Source organism: Octodon degus, unplaced genomic scaffold (genome assembly GCF_000260255.1).
Source record: "Octodon degus isolate 3935 unplaced genomic scaffold, OctDeg1.0 scaffold00003, whole genome shotgun sequence".
Lineage (NCBI taxonomy): Eukaryota > Metazoa > Chordata > Mammalia > Rodentia > Octodontidae > Octodon > Octodon degus.
In genome coordinates, this window is record NW_004524579.1 from 37,107,817 (window position 1) to 37,120,661 (window position 12,845).

The window sequence follows — 12,845 nt, forward strand, 5'->3', positions numbered from 1 at the left end:
AGGTAGTGATTGCCTCACTACAAAAGTATGTTAATGCATGGCACCTGGAAATCGGCAGCTTAGAAAGAAAGCTCTTGTGAGACACAGACAGCTAAAATTAGCAGCTCCAAGTGAGTGACTTTAAAAGGGACATAACTATAAATTTTGACCCTGTGGCAATCACCTTAATCCTCAAAAGCAAAATATTTTTTGCATAGCATAGTATATGCATCACCATTCTTTGATGGAATGCAATTTTTCATAAGACCAAAAAAATCTAAAATGATTAGCTATCAAGAAGTACACCATATAGGTGTCGTGTTCTGTTTTTCAGTTTTATCTTCATATGAGGAGAAAGATACTAAAAGCTGACAGACTCCAGTATGAGGCCTTTCTCTTTGAGCACAACTCTAAGAAATGCAACTGAGAAAAGAATTTGACCAAGACTTTGTGACTGTGGTTGTTAGGTAATTTCATGTGAAATGGGTAAGCCCTTTTCCAGATAAGGGAAAATAACCTGAAGACTGGAACAGAGACAGGAGAAGGTGTGCTGAAAGAAGAGAAACACACATCACACACAAATACAGAAATTAACAAATTTCCCAAAGTAATAGATACATATGATAAGGTTATGTAGAGTTGCCTTGACAGTCTTAGAAGAAAGAGTGGAAACACACTGTGGAACTTCATTTCATCAGGAACAGGATAAAAACCCATGACTTCAATTCCTAACATTCATTTTCCAACAAAACGAATATAAGGCACAGATGAATATGAGATAGCCATATATAAATATATGTATTATGGACATACACATTTAAATGTACAGTATCTCTATAGCCATAGAAGTTCTATTTTAATCTTAGATTCTTGGGAGCAAGCATATCAGAAAAAATAACAGCTTGGAATTAACTAAACTTGAGTAGGTAAGGACACTTGCTCTGAATATTCTGTGATTTTTCAAAGAACAAAGGAAAAGAGTGAGATGTTGATGTACCCTTATTGAATCACAAAAATACATACCAAAGAAATCAAATTATTTAGTTAATTCCAAGAGAAAATAGCATAGAATATAAGAGAATACGTTTAAGTAATCTATTTTCCTGAAGTTGTGGGAGAAGGAAAAAAAAAATCTTCATTTGTAGGAAGGAAAAATCTTCTCAGAAACAGAGTTAAAAACATACTTTTATGTTAGGGGAAATGTATTTTTAGGTCAAATTCCCCTTAAAGACCTTTGGGGCTTCCCAAAATCCCAAATGCTGTTTCCTTAGCTTCACAATTACATGGGTGCCACTGTGATGGCTGGCCACACCAGCTGCTCAGGGGTGTGGATATAGTCAGTTCCTAACGCGACTCTTACACTGCTCTTTGCCCCCCACAACTTAGGTTAGCAGTGGTACGTGAGGGCCTTGTCCGCTCAGTTTGGTCCTCCTGGCGCAGAAGGTGGCTGAATGCTGGTGTAGAATGACACAAGTGATGTCATGCCCTCCCTTGCCGAGCACATTCTTGGCTGAGACTGAGTCCCCATCACATGTCAAATCAGAGGTTCTGCCAGGGTCTGCCAGCCAAGTTGGAATTCTGCAGATCGCTCCTGTGGCAGAAACCTGTCAGCTTGGGGAGATTTGAGCCCTTCAATTTTATTTTTAAAATACACATCAAATAAGCATCACATTGGGTGTAGTGGCACATGCCTGTAATCCCAACACTTGGGAGGCTGAGCCAGGAGGATCGCTACGAGTCTCAGGCTCTTTACCTGGCTACACAGTGAGTTTTTCTGGGCTATATAGTGAGTTCAAGGCCAGCCTGAACTACAGAGCAAACCCTGTTTCAAAAAAATATGCACTGACACTCAGAACAAAAGCAATATTTCTACTTTCAGAAATTAGTATGTTGAGTCCTAGGCCCCAATTCACAAACACTAAGGAAAATGGACTAGTTGAAATAGTGTAAAAAATGTAAATTTTGGAAGTTATTTGAGTATATGAGGTATAATTGAAAAATACAATGACTTTATGTTTTTTTAATTATTACAGTAAATTATATACTGCAAATAATCCCCCATCATTCTTGTCACTTTCCGAAGCAGTTCTGGATTTCATGAGTGTCTTTAGCTGTGCTAGCATGGCTGCCTAGATGTCCCGAATCAATCCAAAATGTTTACCTTTTAAAGTCATTTTCACTTTGGGGAAGAGCCAGGAATTGCCCCGTGCCAGATCCGGCGAGTACGCTGGGTGATGACACACTCATGTTTTTACGAGCCTGCCTTTCTGTTTAAATGGAATTCACACTGACTAATAAGTACATATAAAATTATTTCATGTATAATTTGTCACAAATAGAATCTGTTTTACAACCTGCAGTTTATCATTTTATTTGTGAAGTTTTGAGATACAGAAATTATGAAATTTGATTTTTAATATAACCTATTTTGTAAGACAAAAAGAAGTGGTTTAGTGCATAGAATTTCAGAATCATAATATGAAAAGGTTTGAAGAGCTGTTTCACAATGATATGAGTATACGTAACACTACTGAATCTTACACTTTTAAATGGCTAAGATGGTATATCTTATGTTCAGAGGTTTTTTTATTACAATAAAAAGAAACCCTGCTCTTTTTTTTTTTTTTTGTCTTTTTTGTATGAGATCTCTCTATGTAGTTTAGGCTGGCTTTGAATTCATTTTGTAGCCCAGGATGGTCTCAAATTTGCAACAATCCTCCTGTCTCAGCCTTCCGAGTGCTATGATTACAGGCATGAGCCACCATGGCTGGCAAAAAAAAAAAAAAAAAAAAAAAACTCTGCTTATTTTTTCCTTGAGTTTCTTTTTTTCTCTCCTTATACAGCCCTGGGTTTTCTATGTATGTATTCACATTTCGTACTGCTAGGTTAAGTTGGGTTTAATAATTCCTTCTTTTACTTTTTGAAGTTACTTTGTCAGGGTAACCTATGGGATAATTTGTACCTTTCTTCTTCTTCTTCTTTTTTTTTTTTTTTTTTTTTTTGGCAGAACCAGGGATTGAACTCATGCCCTTGCACTTGCCAGGGAAGTGTTTATTCCACTAAACCATCTCCCTGGCACTGTACCTTTCTTCTTAACCTAGATATCTACGATTCTCAGTTTTCCCTTTCAATTTGCCATACCAGAAAAACAATTTAATATTTAAATGTGTGTACCCAGTTTATTTCACTTAGGAGTATGGTCTCAAGGTGCATGCATTCACCTGGAAATGTCTCAAGTTCATCCTTTACAGCAGAGTAGTACTCTGTTATATTTTTTTTTTTAAAAAAAAAAATCCTTATCCATTCATCTGTTGATAGGCATTTGGGCTGTTTCCAGAATTTAGCTATTACAAACCAAAAGAATAGATAAGGACCAAAATGTGTAATAGATATTGCAAAATAGGAAGAAAATGTTTAAATGGGAAGGGGAACTGGGGAGTGGGATGGGGAAAGGAAGGAAGAAAAAAGAAAAATGGAAACAATGCTCTTGGAAGTAAGGAGAGGAGAAGAGGGATTGCAGGGAAGGCAGAGGAATGAGGAGAAAAGAAGCAAGATGTAGTATGTACAGGTACAATGAATATGATCATCATGTATATCTAAAATGTACAAATAAAATTAATTTTTAAAAAAGAAAAACTAGGGCCGCTGAGATAGCTCAACAGACTAAGCACTTGGTTAGGCAAGCCCAGGGACCAGGGTTCAATCCCCAGCACTACATGCTGCACCAGCCTCCCACCCTGCCCCCTCCCCTTAGCTCCCACCCTCACCCCCGGTATGCTGATACAGTTACCAAGACCAGGCGTGGTGGCACATGCCTGTAAACCTACTGCAGGGGAGGTTGAAACAGGAGGATTACTATGAGCCTGAGCTGGGACCCTGTACCACATACATAAAAAAAAAGAAAGAAAAACATTTTTTTAAAATTCCCTCCTGTTATGGTATGATCATTAATTGTGATAGGGCAACTTGGCTTCAGTAAGAACTGCCCAGCAGATTAATGAAGTTCCAGGTGCATCTGTGGGGCAATAGGTAGGCCAGCAAATTGGAAGGGAAAGACCTGTCTTGGATATGGATGCATAAACCAAAGCGCTTGTAGCCTGGCCTGAATAAAAAGGGAAAAAAGAAAGCAGGCCATGTTAGTGGTGAGCACTGGTGTCTCCACTCACTGTGAGCATTGGTCTCCAGTTTCCTTAGCTTTCCAGCCCTCCAAGGCAGTCTCTTTGGCCTTCTCACACTGACTCACACCAGTGACTCCATGTCTTCAACCATAAGCTTCCATGTCTTCAACTATCCACAGCTACTCAGTCCTCCAACTTCTGAGTGCATAGACATCCACTGTGAATTCTTCCATCTCTGACCCACAGATATCCATTACGACTCTTCCACTTCTGATTTTGGAAGCCTACCTAGTAGATGCCTTTGTACAATTATACACATATCACATACTGATTCTCTTCCTCTACAGAACTCTAACTAAGATAGGAGCTTCTAATTTTTGCAACTAAGAGAATAACATGGGCACAATATTTAGGACTTTGGTTTGACAACTCTGGAGTTTGTCTCCCATTAAAAATAAAACCAAATGAGAGTTAAGACCTCCTGCTATGGCTGAATATGAAGACTAGAAAATCCTCTTCCCAAAAATCAACTATAAAATTACCAATTTAGACAGGCACCTTAGGTCTGTGGAAGTCAGCCAAAGGTACACAATAACTTCAGAAGCATTTTGTGGTTGAAAAGTTTCTCAGTGAGTAACAACAGTGAACCTCTGTGGTGGTCTTGGGTGGAGCTGTCCCTGTTGCGCTACTTCACATTATCACAGAGATTCTACCAGTGCAGGATCTGAGCACAAGCATTTTCCCTGCCATCGCTGGAAAAGACTCACTGGATTTGGAGCAACAGACAAGGCCTGTACCGAGCGGTGTTACTGATGCATGTGCCTTGGCAGCAGATGAGTGGAAAGCCAGCAGCTCTACTAGTCTGTTGATGGGATTGGAATGGAAGCAAGCATCCGACCGCTCTCCAGGCACGATGGAGACGAGGGAGAGCCAGCTATCTGCACACTTGCAGCATGCACAGAGGGCCCAGAAGAAGGCCAATACCAGGGCAGACTTGAGAATTGCTGGAGCTTGAATACACTCCCCAAGCCACACAAGAATCTATTGGTGGAAGGTGGAGCCTTGATGACTCAGGTATCTGGGCACAATCTCTACCCAACCATTAGCTGACCACTGAACTTTTGGGCATTGGAGCCACAGTGGCAGAGTGTCAGCAAGGACCCAGGTGAGACCCCCAGCACCACCTCCCCCCTCCAAAGCACAGTACTGCACACCTGTAGTCCTGAAGTCCTCACAAGGGCTGAGGCTGAGGATTGCTTGAGTCCAGGAGCTTGAAATCAGCTGGGAAACAGAGTGAGACATCATCTCAAAAAAACAAAAATTAAATTAGAGAAACAATACCTTTTACAACAGCACCATGGAAAGTGAAATAGTTAGGAATTAATCTAACTAAAGAAGTAAAAGATCTATTCAATGAAAATTAAAGTACTCTGAAAAAAGGAGATCATAGAGGAGTTCAGAAAATGGAAAGATACTCCCTGCTCCTGGATAGAAAGAACCAACATCATAAAGATGGCCATACTCCCAATATTGTTATGCAGATTTCATGCAATCCCTGTCAAAATACCACAAACATACCTAACAGATCTAGAGAAATCATTCCTAAAATTTATTTGGAACCAAAAAAACAAAAATTAATTTAATTATTTTTTTTTAAATAAGGAGCAAATAACTTTTGTTGCATAGGTCTTGCTTTATCTTAGCCTTAACCTTCCTGCAGAAAAGTATAAAAACGAAGTATAAGAAGTAAAGCCATGGTGTTACGTTGAGCTGTAGGGGACTCTTGTCAACAATTTCTGACACTACCAGTCAAGCAGAAGATCCAATACTATTATAGACTACTGGACTCTTTTAGAATATTTTGTTGAGTTAACACACCTATAATATTCAAATGACGAAAGTTAACAAAAAAGGGGGATACAAATGAATGCCCATTTTGTATCTATGTATTCAAAATGATTAAGATAGATATATAGTTACATTCTCTTAATGAATAGAAGGATTGTTCTAATAGTGTTTGTAAATAGGATATCATGTCGTCATCTTGTATAGCAAAAAACCACTAGGAAGAGAGTATGCAATGTGTTAATTATTGGAACTGTCCTACCAATTTGATTTGAAACTGTCTCATTGCTACTTGTTTCTCAATAAAATTATGGGAAAAAATAAAAAATAAAAATAAGGAGGAAGTAAAATATCCCAGTCCACATACTTTAGAAAGGACAAATTGCGAATATCTGTGAAACAGCTATCAGGCAAACTATAAACTAGCAATCAAATAAGCCAAACAGTGACAACTACCTTCAGAGGAGAGATAGTAATTCAGAGTTACTACCATGTATTATGTAAAATGGAAAGTTTTCAGCAAAATGCTTATGAGATATGTAGAGAAACAGAAAGGATACTCTTCCAGAGAAAAAAGGCAATGAAGAGAAACTGTTACTCTGTTACTACAGCATACGACTGTCATGGTTTAGGGTTTTTGTGAGGGGAACAATGTAATACACATTTTATAATATTAGTTTATAAGGAATCACCCAGACAATCAAATACAAGAGGTGCAGGAAATCTGCCCACACACTAAAAACTAAAAAATCCAGCTGAGGGCATGGATCCAGCTGAAAACCTAGAGCTCATAACAATGTCTCCTGCAAGTCTGAGGGGAGGCCTAAAGCCCACAACAAAGTCTCATGCAGGCCTGCTTCATGGTTTATGTGGAAAAGCCCAAAGGTCAATAGTGGAAGCTAGAAACTCTATGCCAGTGAGATAATCTGTGAGAGCAAGCTGAGGGATCTGCACTGGAGTCAGGAAGCAACACTCAAGGTAAACACAAGAGCTTCTCCAAAGTTACCACAACTGTCCGCAGCAACAGTGAGGTGCCGAGCTCCTCCAGTAATGAGGAAAGCTGAGTTCCCCTCAGGAAAGCCAATGTGCCAATCTTCTCCACAAGGCTGAGCAGTGCACCATCTTCCCCTCCAGAGCTAGGAAGTGATGCTCAGGATGGAGACCAAAGCTCCTGCAAAATCAACCATAGCCTTTCTCAACAACAACAAGGTCCTGAGCTCCTCCTCCAGCAAGGACAGCCAAGTTCATTAGGAAGGCTAGCATGACAAGATCACCCAGCAGAATAGCCCAGGAGAACCAACAGCTTCTCCAAACAGCATCTCTAACAGCATCTTGACAGCTTCTCCTGTTCTACCTTTTATGCTGCTCGCAACAATCCTGAGGTGGGCCTCCCACAGTCAGCACCACACTAGTTCAAATTCAGCTAGGTATAGTAAGTTGACCCCCAGGTAGAAATCTGCTACATAGACACAAGAAGTGCTGGAGAGATGGCTCAGTAGAATAAGCGCTTGCCTGGCAAGCTCAAGGGCTTGAGTTGAATCCCTGGTTCCACAAAAAAAAAAAAAAAAAAAAAAAACAGACACCACAAGAAAATAAAACTAGAGCCTTGGTGGGACGCAATGCTGCAGGCATTCTGGGAGGTGGTCGCCGCGAAACTGGACACTAAGGGCATCATGGTAGGTGGCTTGAAGGGGAAACACTCCAATTTGGAAGAGGAGGAGGAAGAGGAAGATGGAAAGTGAGACTGGAGTCCAGCAGGCCTTTGGAGCTACCAGCAAGCCCTGCTCTGCATCTCCCTGGACAAAGTCCAGCAGCACAGCCTGGGCCCCCGAGCGCCCATCCTCTGCCGGCACATCCTCATCCACAATACCCTGCAGCAGCTCCAGGCCTCCATATACATGGCTCCAGCACCTGCCCTGCCCCCTGAGCCCCTCTTCTTGGGTGAAGAGGATTTCTCCCAGTCTGCCACCATTGGCTCCATCCTCAGGGAGCTGGAGACCTCCATGGATGAGACAGAACCACCTCAAAATCCAGTGGCTTCCCCAGGCTTCCAGAATGAAGTGCTGCCCCAGCCTGATCCAGTCTTCTTAGAAACACTGAGCTCTCGGTACCTAGGGGACTCTAGCCTGGATGACTTCTTTCTGGACATTGACACCTCTGCAGTAGAAAAGGAGCCTGCACTACCCCCCCCCCCAGAACCTCCACACAGTGTCTTCTGTGCCCCAGGGTCCTGGGAGTAGAATGAACTTGATCACATTATGGAAATCATTCAGGGTCCTAAATGTAATGAGGAGGAGACTTCCTCACATTAGCCATGATGGGCTAGATCCCTGGATGGATGGAGTCAGAGACAGAGACAGAGACAGAGAGTATGTGTATGCACTGAAGGCTCTAAACAGTCATTGGAGGGCCGGGGAGATGGCTCAGTAGGATAAGAGCTTCTCAGGCAAACGCAAGGGCCTGAGTTCAATCCCCGGTTCCACAAAAATAAATAAATAAATAAACAGTCATTGGCCTCTTTTCCTCCCATTTCAGGGTTCCACAAACTTGTCTTGCATGTGTATGTCTGGTTACCCTAGCCTTCTGTGAAGGTGGATCTTCCTGATTTAATTTATCTGTTCCAAATGCCTTAAAGGGGCTCCGTTTCTGGGAGTCTGAGTTCTCACACATTTCTTCTGCCTTTTCCCTCCAGTTCCCACTACCCTTGTGACCACTGGGGCTTCAGGGAATGTGGAGCTGGGCCTGTCAGAGGTTGACGGGTGGGTTTGCTGCCAAGTTGCTCTGGAAACCCAGGCTCTTGTTTCTTGAGGGAATGGGAGAGGTGGGTCTCCTCTACATGAGCTGAACCCCAGTTTCTTGGCAGGACCCCAGACCCAGCAGCCTCCTGATTCATAACCAGGCCGGACCACATGCAATAGAGTGGAAAACAAACTGCTCCATGCCGCATTATTTAAAGGAAAGGCAGGGTTTGTGGTGGCTTTGTTTGTAAGTTTTTCTAAATGAAAGTATTTTGGAAGGAAAAAAGAAAATAAAATTAAAGACCAATGCCTTTCAAAAACATGCATGCAAAACTCCAGAAACATGTAAAAAGGACTGAGTAGAAATGATACTAAGAATGTAAAAGTTATTTAATATCTGAAAATCAGTGAAAGTAATAACTGCTAATAGAATAAAAGACAAAGTCATATTATCAACTCAACAGAGACAGAAAAAGTATGATAAAACCCAACAGCCATTCATGATTAAAAGCTCACCAGCTGGGGTTGGGGATATAGCTCGTTGACATAAGTGCCTCCCTGGCAAGCCCAAGTTCAGTTCATGGGTACTGAAGAAAGAAAGAAAAGAGGGAGGGAAGGAAGGAAAAAAGAAAGAGAGAGAGAGAGAGAGAGAGAGAGAGAGAGAGAGAGAGAGAGAGAGAGTTGAAAAAAATTTAACACCTGAGTATGGTGGCTCCCACTTGTAATCCCAGCTACTCTGGCACCTGAAGTAGGACTGTGCATTTGAGGCTAACCTGGACAACATTACAAGACCCTGCTGAAAGAAAATAGAGGAAGGAAGGAAGGAAGGAAGGAAGGAAGGAAGGAAGGAAGGAAGGAAACATACAAGGTCTCAACAAAGTAAAATTAAAAGAATATTCTCATGGAAAAAAAAAGAATATTCTCAATGTGACTGATAAATGATATCTACCTTAAAAAAACAAAGAAAACAAAACATAGCTAATATTCTATTTATGTGTGAAAGACCAAATTATTTTTCTTACTACCAGGAACAAAGGAAGGATGGCTGCTCCTGCTACATCTACTTAACATTGGCCAGAAAGTTCTTGTGAACACAATGAGGAAAAAAAGCATTGAAGGATCTACAGTGGAAAGGAGGAATTAAAACCATCTGCATTTAAAGAGTGCCAGCCCCAACCCTGGGGTGCACTGAGACAGCAATTGAGACTGGGAGTGGTGGCACATGCCTGTAATCTCAGCTCTTAGGAGGCTGTAAACAGGCGGATCATTATGAGTCTGATCTAGTAGTGAGACCCTGAACACCCTGTAGACCCTTCCCTAAAATACAAAAAAAAAAAAAAAATCAGCAAATTCCAAGAAATAGGCTGACTTTGAGAACTAATAAACAAAATTAATAAAGTCATATTTTTATATAAATCAATATAGAAAAATTAATTATATTTCTATATCCTAACAATTATCCAAAAATAAAATTAAGAGAACAACTCCATCCCAATAAAGTCTATAAAAATAAAATATTTAGAAATAAGCTCAAAAAAAATATGTATACTGAAAATTACAAAACATCAAAAAGTGAAGTTAAAGATTAAATAAATGGAGAAAAATTGGTCAACAATTTCTGACATTGCCAGTGAAGGGGAAGACTCAATACTATTATGGACTACTGGACTGTTTTAGAATATTTTGCTGAGTTAACACACCTATAATATTCAAATAACAAAACTAAACAAAAAAGAGGATACAGATGAATGTCCATTTTGTATCTGTGTATTCAAAATGGTAGGTTAGATATATAGTTACATTCTCTTAATGAACAGGGTGATTTGTTCTAATGGTGTTTGTAAATAGGATATCATGTCCGCATCTTGTACAGCAGTTAACCACTAGGAAGAATGTATGCAATGTGTTAATTATTGAAACTGTCCTATCAATTTGGTTTGAAAAAAAATGGAAAAAAAAAAAGAAAAAAAATGGAGAAAAATTGCATGTTTACATATTGGAATATTGTCAAATTGATCTACCTATTCAGTGTAGTCTCTATTAAAATCCAGCAAAAGTTTTCTTAGCTATTGATGTTAACATAACTAAATTATTAACCATAACTAAATTCCATAACTAAAATATCTATGGAATTAGAACAATCAAAACAACTTTGAAAAAAATAGCAAAGTAGGAAAATTTATACTACCTTACTTTAAAACAGTACAGACTCTGGTGAGCTGTGACCTATGGGCCCAGTATATGTAGATGTGGAGATTTCCTGACGCCTGGCCTAAACATTTAAGAATTTAGGAAGACTCTAGGCATCCCATGGGATCCTAGTGAATATGGTCCACACCCACCACCTGCACAGAAACTTTGTTGTACATCAGCCAGTTGCCACTACTAGTAGTGAGAGCCTTGGTGAGTCCTATCCTGCACCCTACTATAGTAGAAATCTTATCGACCCACACCTCACTGTTCTCTTACCACAGCTGACCCTGATTATGGGAAGCTTCAAGAATGCCAAAATACAAGACTAAAAGGCAATCTCAATTCTCCAGCCCATCCAGAAAAAATCCAGGAGACAAGGACATACAAGAACTTGGAAGTCACATACCTAAAATTTCTGAAATGATAGTAACTGAAGTAAAGAAACAAGTCCATCAGGAAATAGAAGAAATAAGATCAGAAATAATCTCTCAAGTCAAAAATGAAATGATAACAATTGTGAAAGACTTGCTCAGCACAGCTAAAGAAGACATAGATTAAAAAAAAAAAAAAAGAAAAGAAAAATGATGGAAGCACTGAATGAACAATACAGGAAAAAATTAGAATGCATTAAGCAGATTTAAAAAGACATCCAGAAAAAAAAATAAAATAAAATAAAAATAAAAAGACATCCAGAAAATTAAGAATTCCACTGAAAGCTGGCAAAAATCATTTGAAAGAAACTGAAGATAGACTTCCAGTCCTCGAAGGCAGAGGTATAGCTAATGAACATGAAAGGAAAGATCTCTTAAAACTAACAAGGAATCAGAAAATAACAATTCAGCAACTACAATACAATGCAAAGAAAAATAATATAAGAAATAGATGTTAATGAAATTATAGGAGATAGCACAAATGACATAAAAAGTCTACTTGCAGAAGTACTAGCAGAAAATTTTCCAAACATGAGAGAAGAATATGATAAACAGTTAAGTGAGACATATAGAACTCCAAGTAGCCACAATCAAACTAAATCTACACCTAGACACATAATAATCAAGAGCCCAGAAATTCAGCAAAGAATAGAACACTAAAAGCTGTTAGAAGAAACACATCACCTACAATGGAAAGCCCCTCAGAATCATAGCAGATTTCCCAACACAAATCATCAAATCAAGAAGAACTTAGGGTGAAGTATTTCAGGTTCTGAAAGAAAATAGCTTCCACTCCAGATTGATGTACCCTGCAAAACTATCAAGTTCAATGGTAAGATAAGATCTTTCCATGACAAAAAACTGAAGAAAAAAAAAAACTGAAGAAATTCATGACAACCAAACTAACCCTACAAAGAGTACTGACAGATAGTCTAGAAAGAGAAAGAAACAAGCACAGCTTCAAGAACAACAGGAAAGAACCACCAAACTGAGAAAGTAATTAAAAAGAGGGGAAAAGAACAGAACCTATAGCAGGAAAATAACATGACAAAGATAAGCCAATGCACGTCAGTCATAACCATCAATGTAAGTGGACTCAATTCACTAGTCAGAAGGAACAGACTGAGTGAATTAAGAAACAAACAAACAAACAATATGTTCTATACCAGAACCACATTTAGCTCAAAAATAAATTCACAGACTGAAAGTCAAAGGAGGGAACAATACTCCAGGCCACAGGAAACAAACAAACAAAAAAAAAGCAGTGTTAGCTATTATGGTTGCTGACAATATCAACTGCAAACCAAAAATCATACAAAGATAAAAAGAAGGTCACTACATACTCATTAAAGGAAAACTGCAAAAGGAAGAGATAGTAATTATAAGTATGTATGCACCCAATGTAGAAGGATCCACCTACATAAGTCAAATTTAACAGACATGCAAAATCAAATGAGTAAGAATACAATAGTAATGGGGGACTTTAATATGCAACTGTCACAAAGATCAACTAGGCACAAGATCAGCAAAATAATAATAAT

General features: G+C 39.3%; 1 pseudogene; it reads left to right on the forward strand.

Annotated features, from left to right (window-relative positions):
- The first annotated feature begins 7,615 nt into the window (after positions 1 to 7,615).
- On the forward strand, positions 7,616 to 8,254 carry LOC101583164 (annotated as a pseudogene).
- The last annotated feature ends 4,591 nt before the right edge of the window (positions 8,255 to 12,845 follow it).